The sequence below is a fragment of the Pseudopipra pipra genome, chromosome 1, assembly GCF_036250125.1.
Source record: "Pseudopipra pipra isolate bDixPip1 chromosome 1, bDixPip1.hap1, whole genome shotgun sequence".
NCBI classification, from domain to species: Eukaryota; Metazoa; Chordata; class Aves; order Passeriformes; family Pipridae; genus Pseudopipra; species Pseudopipra pipra.
This window is the reverse complement of record NC_087549.1, coordinates 58665716-58674330: the sequence shown is the minus strand read 5'-3', so window position 1 is coordinate 58674330 and position 8615 is coordinate 58665716. Positions and strand designations below refer to the sequence as shown.

Genomic DNA, 8615 nt, shown 5'->3' with positions numbered 1-8615 from the left:
AAAGTAAGTATAAAATCTCCTACATGAAATAGAGCCATGGAAAGACCTGTACTGTGCACAGCCTGAAAGCATGTGTAAGACTGAGAGAAACCATTTAAGTTTAGCACAGCTGAGTTTGGAGTGATGAGTTGGGATCTTGTGTCTCAGAAAGTATGGTTACCCTTAAAGAACTGCTTAAAGACCTATGGGTATTTTTCTTGTTAGATACTCTCTGCAAGTCATCTGTGAAGAAGGCACAGAGCCATTTTGTTGAGTGTTGGCCTAGCAAGCTCTGGATTTGTGTAGCTCAGTAACTTGATGTCTTGTGAGACAGTATGTCACAAATATTAGACTTTGTTTTGTGGGTTTTTTCTAGTGTGAGCATCTGCCTGATGTCTGCTCCCATCCACTGCCCTTCAGCCTGCACTCTACAAGCAGGTTTCTGAGGTGTACCTCTTTCATGAGGTCACCGAGATAGTTATGGCCAACTTTTGGAATGAATTTGAGATGTTTGTTCCTCTATACAGGAAAAATAGTAGTTTCTGTGAAAAAAAGCCAAAACAAACCCAAACTTCACCACATTTTAATGGTTCTGTTTAGACTGAGAAAATACATGTTTTGGAGAGATTTTGACTAGGTCTGGCAACCTATTACTGCATATATTCCAGCAGAGTATTGCCAGCCATGGATGAAAACTCTATAGGGTAAACAGAAATTTTTAATTTCATGCATCATTTGTAACTTGCTACACTAATTCCACAAAGTCAGAATGTTCTTAATAAAAGCTAATGAGAAAGACTAAGTTCTTCCCTTTATACTTCAAAATTTTCTGGTGTAGGATTCTAATTACTAACTTCCGTGTTTTTCTGAGGCCAAAGAGGTTGACTTTTAGTTTATAGGAAGAAAGAATAACCCTTACCTCTCTTTGTTCAAAACTGTAAAAATATTTAAGTTATATTAGATGGATCCCTATTTGTCCTGACTTAATTTTCTTTCTTCACCCGTTGTTTCATCTTTTATTTAGTTTAGAAATGTGTTGCTATTTCATTAGATGATTTCTTGTTTTCCCATGTTCACAATGTCTGTGTTTACATTTACAGATGTTTGTGTTCTCTAATTTTCATAAGGACTCAGCTCACAGTTGCAGAGTAATAGTCTGTAACAAGACTTTAGAAATGTAAAACATAATTAAAAAAAAGGAATATATATGGCAGACAAAGAGAGCCACAAAGTCTCTTTAGTTCCTCCCTTTGCAGAGATGAGAGGTGTCTGTTATCATTTCTGATGCAAGTAGATCTACAAAGGGACACTCTCATCAAAATCATTATTAGCTAGCAAACCACTTGCTAGTGAACAGAAGTTCAAAGATCAAGATAAAGGGACTAAAACAGGGGACAGGTTATGTCCTACTCTGATGCAAAATGTTCACCAGAGAAATTTGAACACTGTATCTTGAGATGAAGAGTACTCCTTATCATCCACTTTCAGTAGTAATGAACTCCATGGACACAGACAGTGCTCAGTACTTCATAGAGCCATAGAGCGAAGGAGGGACATGAAGGACGCTGATTAAAGTGAAGGAATTTAATATGGACTTCATTTACAAGTGGAGTTCTTATGTATTTAATATATACTTTGAAAATCTATCGAACAAATCACACCTTTCAAGTAGGCATGCTCCACAAGTACTGCGCTTGTACCCATAATGCTACATCTGCAGAAAAAGTTTTAGCTCTTGAACTAAAGTTGTTTTGGCTGACAAACGCACTGGAGGGAAAATGCACATTTCTCATTCAAAATAACATTTAATTCTTTCTTTCACTTTCCTCCTTCTATTTTTTTTTATTATTTCTAACTGAAATACAACATTAATGCTGTTACTCATTTGCTTCCTTCTGAAAATAGCTACCCAAGCCTCTTGAAAGCTAAAGCATGAAATTTTCAGCATAAAGGACAGCAATTGGTTTAGTGCTCATAGTCATACAGTGTTCCCAAATAAACATTAAAAATCACTAAGCAAAAAATATGTCTGTTTTAGGCTGAGTAGACACTGTCTTGTTTATTTTACACAAAAACTTTTAACTCTAGGAGTTTTCTCTTTGAAACACCTTCTATCTGTTTGACATGTGGAACATATAAACCCAAAACTTCTATAGACAATTTTATTTTATTATTAATATTTATAAAAATACAAATAAATAGAGAAACCTCTTGCAGTAACTTTTTTTGAATGTTTCTTTCAGAAGGCCTGTCTCTGGTTGCAATTAGACAAATAATTTAAGACCCTGGTGGTAAAATTCTATAAATCTGAAAAACAAACTGAGTGGTGCAGTTTGATCACGTCTTAAAACACTATAATGATAAAGAGCAAGAATTTTATTTTCAAAGGAGAAAGATAAGAAAGAAATCAATCACAATTTGTTCTGAGAATTCAGAGAACATGGGGGTGTACTTTCAAAACAGAAACTGGTAGTTGAGAAACAAATCCTATTATTACTTAATAGAATTTTGGGGCAGAATTGCCATAAACTAACTGAACACTTACTTCACATTAATTTTGGTTACAGCTCAGGGAAAAAGTTGACAAAAAAATTTATTTTTTTAGTGAAAGAGACAGATGTCCCAGAAGAGTACTTGTCAATTCAGTCTATCTCATTTTGAAAACCTCTCAGAGATTTCTTCCTTAATGTACTGACTTTGAGGTAAAATGTTAAATTAGGAGGAGTTATTTTTAGTCCAACCAAGGCCTTAATTTTGCCTTGGGGAAAGAAAGTGAGACTTCTGAATTTAGTGGGGAAAAAAAGAAGGACAATTATGGTTTGTGGAGAAGAAAAACAATAAATATACACTTCATATTTTTCCCAAATCCGATCCATAATACTCTGGAGTATGATTTAAACTAGCAGTACCAAGCAGTCAGCAGAGCAGTTTTTTACCTTCTGTAGCATTCTGTTGTGCTGAGTCTTCACATCTTATCCCAGATTTAATATATTGTAGAGAGCATGAATATAATAATTTTAGAGTGCTTTCAAGGCTCTAAGGCTTATTATTTTATTGTCAGGAGCTTGTAACTTAAGCACCACACTGAAGAAATGCTGCTTTGTTATTTTTAGAGGGAAATGGAAAATTTTCCAGGTTATTAGGAGCTAGAGTTGGGTCATGTTGCCACTTGAGAGAGGAACTCTTTAATCATATGTTTGGTCGATATAATCCTGCCTCACATGGGCAGCTGTTTTGACATACTGAAACCTGAAGAAGCACTCCTTGTATCCTCAGCAGATAGACTCCTTAATATAGAACTGCTTCAAGGAGAGAGAGAAAACCTCAAAACCCTCATTAGAGAATAAAATCACCTCCGTGTTTTCCATTTAAAAGGATCTTTTTAAATTATAAATTGAAATTTTGACTGTTTCTGGATAACTTTCATCACAGAAGGTTTGGAATTTACTCTGTAAATATCAAGGATGAGGATTTTCAGACATGGCAAGACTGTTTCCTCTTTCAATGTTTTTGGCCAGTGCTCTACTTCTTTTTCATATGCAGTTTTCAAAAAAACCAGGCATTTGATGCAAGACACACAGATGTGGGCATTCAGTCTGAAAAATTACTTGTGGTAAAATTTACTCGGTATTTCATTGTCTCTCAGGCCTTCCAATAGTCATATTCTTTGCAACATTTTCATCATGATTGTCATTGCTTCACTAAAGCAAATTACCTTTCTCCTAGAAGTAGATATTCATTTGGCTGCTCACTCCTTCAGGTCAGGCATTGTTTGTTCTTCCTCAAATGTAAATATGAGATTATGAAAAGTGGTCTTCTTGCTCTTGAAAGAACTTGTAGTTTCATCCATTTCTAATAAGAAGAGTATACTTAAGGGTATCCAAATGAGTATCAAAAAATATCATTCTTAAATATTTCTTTTTCTTCAATGAACTCAAAATTAACTATACCAAGCAACTAGAAAGAAATACTTTTAGGATGCATTTTCACAATTTTGTACAAAATAAACAGGATTTGTCTGAGTTCCTTATTTGTGAAAAGAAAGAGATACAAAGATGTAGAAAATCATTTAAACATGGAAGATCAGTAAACATGAAAATTTTAAAAAACCCGACAACAACTGTTTTCTGGAAATGTTTGCAAAGTCCTGCCTTGAAAATGAAATTTTACAATCATCTTGACATGGGAGTAATGTGAACAGAAAGATGACAAGTTGTCAGACAACACCTGAAGATTTCTGAAAGTGATTTTATGAAAGAGTGGCCTATGACCTCCAGATGAACAACTTCAAACACTATGTCCTCCCCTTCTGTTTTCTCTTTTGAATCCTTGGCCCCCACAAAGTACCTAAATGGGCCTACAAGAGGGCTTGAGAGAGACTTCAGTTTACAAGGCCGTATAGAGGTAGAACCAGGGGTAATGGCTTTAAACTGAAAGAGGGTAGGTTTACATTAGATATTAAGACGAAATTCTTTGCTGTGAGGGTGGTGAGGCACTGGAACAGGTTGCCCAGAGAAGTTGTGGATGTCTCATCTCTGGAAACAATCCAGGTCAGATTAGATGGGGTGTAGAGCAGCCTGGTCTGGTGAAAGGCATCTCTGCCCTTGGCAGGGTGGTTGGAACTAGAAGACCTTTAGGATCCCTTCCAACCCAAACCATTCTATGATTCTATAAACACATACTCATGACAGAGAGATAATAAGACAACCTAAGAAACATGTAACTAAATGAAGAAGTAAATGAATAGATACATTAATTAAATATGACATTTAATTAGATTGCTTTAGTCCTATAAAAGTCTCATTAGCAGGATTATATTTATGATACAAACACACATCCTCAGTGCTGAGAGTCCTATGCTTCTTAGATATAATGAATAATCATAAGATAAGTAGACTACAGGGCCTTTTTAGTAGCAACTACTCCTCAACCTATAATAAAAATCCTTAGGCCAGACTTCGCTCTCAGTTACCAGAGCACACTGGAAAGCAGTTTTTATGTCTTGCCAATTTCGTTTCAATTCACTACTTCTGTTTGCACATTTGAAATTATTTTATGACAAAATAGTTCCTGGCAATATATTGAATGTTTAAGTGCTACTTTTTGTAATACGAAGTAGAAATATGAAATAATTCTTTTAAGGTTGAGTCTAATTTTTCAGAGCTTTTTCCCTGCTTTGCATGGGGCCATAAGTTTATCTCTATTACTTTGCCCACAAATGATTTGTAGGCATTTAGAGAAACATATTTTAAATAGGAAAATAACATAGTAAAATTTATTTTGCAACAATCACTCTTCGCCTAAGAAGAATGAAATGATTTCTACAGTTATGTGTAAGAACAGGAGCTGTATTGTGGCCTGTTAGCCTTGGCATCTTGTCTTTAAATATTTGTTCTCAACAAATGCATGTCATGTTATGATACTAAAAGAGGGCAAATATCTTGACAAAAACATTCATCTTCTAACAAATACAGGGAATCAGTGAAATGTCAGCCTGGCTTTAACCTTGCTTGTTTATTAAATATTTCTCTTATTTCTACCACATCCAGCTACAAATTAGGTAGAAGCCATAAGTCTTTAGCTTCCAGTAGTAGTTTTAGATAAGGTATTGAAATACTGCAGAGTTGATCTGGGATTTTTTTATTAACAGAAATATTAAAATACCTGTACCCAAACACACTATAACCTATCCCCTTTTTTGGAATTGTATTTTTCTTAAATCTAATTAGCCTTTTACATAATTTGCAAATGCCAAAATCTCAGTTTTATTCAATTTTCTATTATGAATGCTGATACTCTTTGGAAAAAAAAAAAAAAGCTTTAGGAAAGATGAGTTAAGTCATCTTTTATGTCTGATTTCACGCTTTATTGTATTGTAGTTCAAGTGTTGTTTCTTGATTATATGTTGGAAGTGGGAAACATACATTTTAATGGAGATTTTTAGAATCCTTCTTGAAGACAAAAACATCTGTTGGAAAAGGCCATCAGAGGTAAACTGCAGGGAGAATGAAGGTTAAGTTTTAAATGTTGTAAATTCCAGATATTTTTTCATTCAAACCTACAGATAGCTACAACACCTTCTCATGCAGACTGAACAGAAAGACAACTTAGGACAGCTATATACTACAAAAAGACAAAAGCAGATGCCTATATGTTACCTTAAGAAGTTTTGTCACTTTGCCTAAGATATGCATTAAAACCAGTAAGGAAAGGAGTTACTCCCAAGTACTGCAGACAGTAAAATAATAAAGCAGAGTGTGGGTGCTTCATGATTAATTTATATTGGCTCTTATGTGCAGTCTGACATTTAGAGTATCTAGATCAGGTATCTGCCATGTAAGGCACCATGTTACAGGCTTGCTGCTACTTATGAGTAGAGGGAAAGAAGTTTTGTGGGGTCAGAACATGGGAGGGGATAATATATAGACCCCAAAATTCTGGCATAGAGGGAGTTACTGTGAATACAACATTCTAGTAATAACAGAGAAGATAATACCACAATGTAATTGGCAACTCAGTGAAACAGAAGAAAACGGAAGAAACTTGTTACCTTGATACCATTCCATGATTGGGACCCTGAATGTTGCTCTTCCATCATGGCAAGAGGCTAATCTGGTGTGGTGGTGGGAAAACAGTTTTCCCCCTGAAGTTATAAAATGGTAAATCCCCAGGAGGTGGTGACCCTTGAGGTTTGAGCCAATGAGCGCTTTTGCAAAATATAAATATATCACAAGCAGACCAGAAGAGAAGGGGTAGTTGTAGTTGTTGTTGGAGAAGTAGCCATGTTGTAGAGCCACAAGGAGAAAGGGCAGGAGCCCACTGGGAGCTGGGCCTCCCCAGCCCCTGGCTGGGGGGTTACAGGGACTTGGAACAGTGTAAGACTGGGCCAAGTATCTGTAGCTGAGAAGGTAGAAGTTTCTCCACCGTGAGCAGCGGCTCTGTCTATGGCAGGGGTGTTGGAACTACATGATCTTTAAGGTCCCTTCTAACCCAAACCATTCTATGATTCTATCAACTTGTGTCATGGTTTGAAAATTGCCTCCCCTGGGAGCTGGGTGGCCTATAGGTGAGGTGATTGGATTCCAGGGCAGTGTCCCCTGCAGGGGCAATCACTGCTTGTTTTGTTCGCTCCGGTGAAAAATCATATATACGCAACCGCCGGAAGTTGTTGGCAATCGGTCTGTCTGGCCATCGGTCTGTCCGGCTGCTGCTGTGTCTGCTGCTGTGTGGGTGTGTGGGTGTGAGAAGGCCCAGGGGTGGCAGGGCCTCCTTTTTTCCCCTCCAGGGAAGGGGGGCCCTGCGGCCCACAACTCTGGCCTAAGCCAGGGCTGGAGGCAGCATTGGAGTGAGTGTGTGTTGTGAGGGAAGAGACTCACAGCACCTGAAGATAAGAGGGAGAGAGAGAAGCCAGGCCCTCTTTCCCCTCCCCCTTTCCAGCTAGGCTGCAGAGGGGGGCTTCTTTTCCCTCTCACTGTAAAGTGGAGGGGAGACTCAGCGCTGCAGCGGAGCCAAAGTGGATGGGCTGAACGCAACCCAGCACCAGGGAGATAACCCCAGACAAAATTGGAGACGGACCAGAGAAAGGCCTGGAGGATGTCCTTGCAGTGATTTAAATGGAGGACAGTCGAAAACTCGGAGGAGGAATGAAAATTCCAAGACGTGTACATGTGATAAGCTGAACTGAACTACAGCAGCACGGAACCGAGGGGGAGAGAGAGAGAGAGAGAGAGAGAATCACACAGAAGAGACTGACACGGAACCAAGGGAGCACGGACTCAGACTATTTTCTTGGACTTCGTAAGGAAGAAGAGACTTCAGTAAACAGCTGAAGGTTGGTGGAGGGGAGTGAATCAGATTTCTCTGAACACTCCCACGAGAGAAAGACTGGTTACCTATCATCCTGAAGGGCTTTTCCTGGACTGAATTGAGAGAGAAGCTTAAAGGGACTGATAGAAGTGTATAATATTATATATATAGTTGCTTTTAGCTTGTACAGTATATTTATTTGTGTAAAATAAATGTATATACTTCCCCTTTTCCCCTATAGAAGCCTCTTGCCTGAAAGTTTCTCTTTGGTGTTGAGATAAAATTGTGGGAAGGGGTGGGGGAAGCCTGAAAATTAAATTTTAATTTTTGCAGTGGCTCAAACCACCACAACTTGTAATTAAACTCCTGTTTTCTTTTTGTCTACTCTGCTTAAAAAAAGGTTTCTTCTGTATTAGGACTAATCATGAGAGAAAAAATTGAGAAAAAACCAAACAACCCCCCCCCCCCAATCTTTTCTTTGTAATTGTTGGTGGATAGACTTCTCTTTCTTAATTTAATGTCAGTTTGGGACAGATACCAGATTGCAACACTTATATTTTAGAACGAAAAATTTATTTCCTATTAGAGGAATTCTCATGATTGCTCTACATCTTGTTTTCTTAAGTTTTCTATTATTCACTTGACATTCTTATATGTCAGATTTTCCCATATGTAAAATAGATATAGATATAGCAAATCCTCATTGTCATGAAGCGTGTCATACAGAAACAAGCTATCCAGTTCCTGTGCATTATGACAAGATTTCATCTTCTTTCTAGCATTACCCATATATGTAGCATTACCACTGCAGAGTTGATTTGCTTGCTGCT

At 37.6% G+C, this 8615-nt stretch overlaps 1 long non-coding RNA gene across 1 annotated transcript; it reads left to right on the top strand.

The window, feature by feature from the left end:
* The first annotated feature begins 7016 nt into the window (after positions 1-7016).
* LOC135417699 (uncharacterized) lies at positions 7017-8028 on the top strand. Its single transcript, XR_010432183.1, has 2 exons — positions 7017-7219; positions 7265-8028. It is a non-coding gene; the product is annotated as an uncharacterized LOC135417699 (long non-coding RNA).
* Positions 8029-8615: the final 587 nt, after the last annotated feature.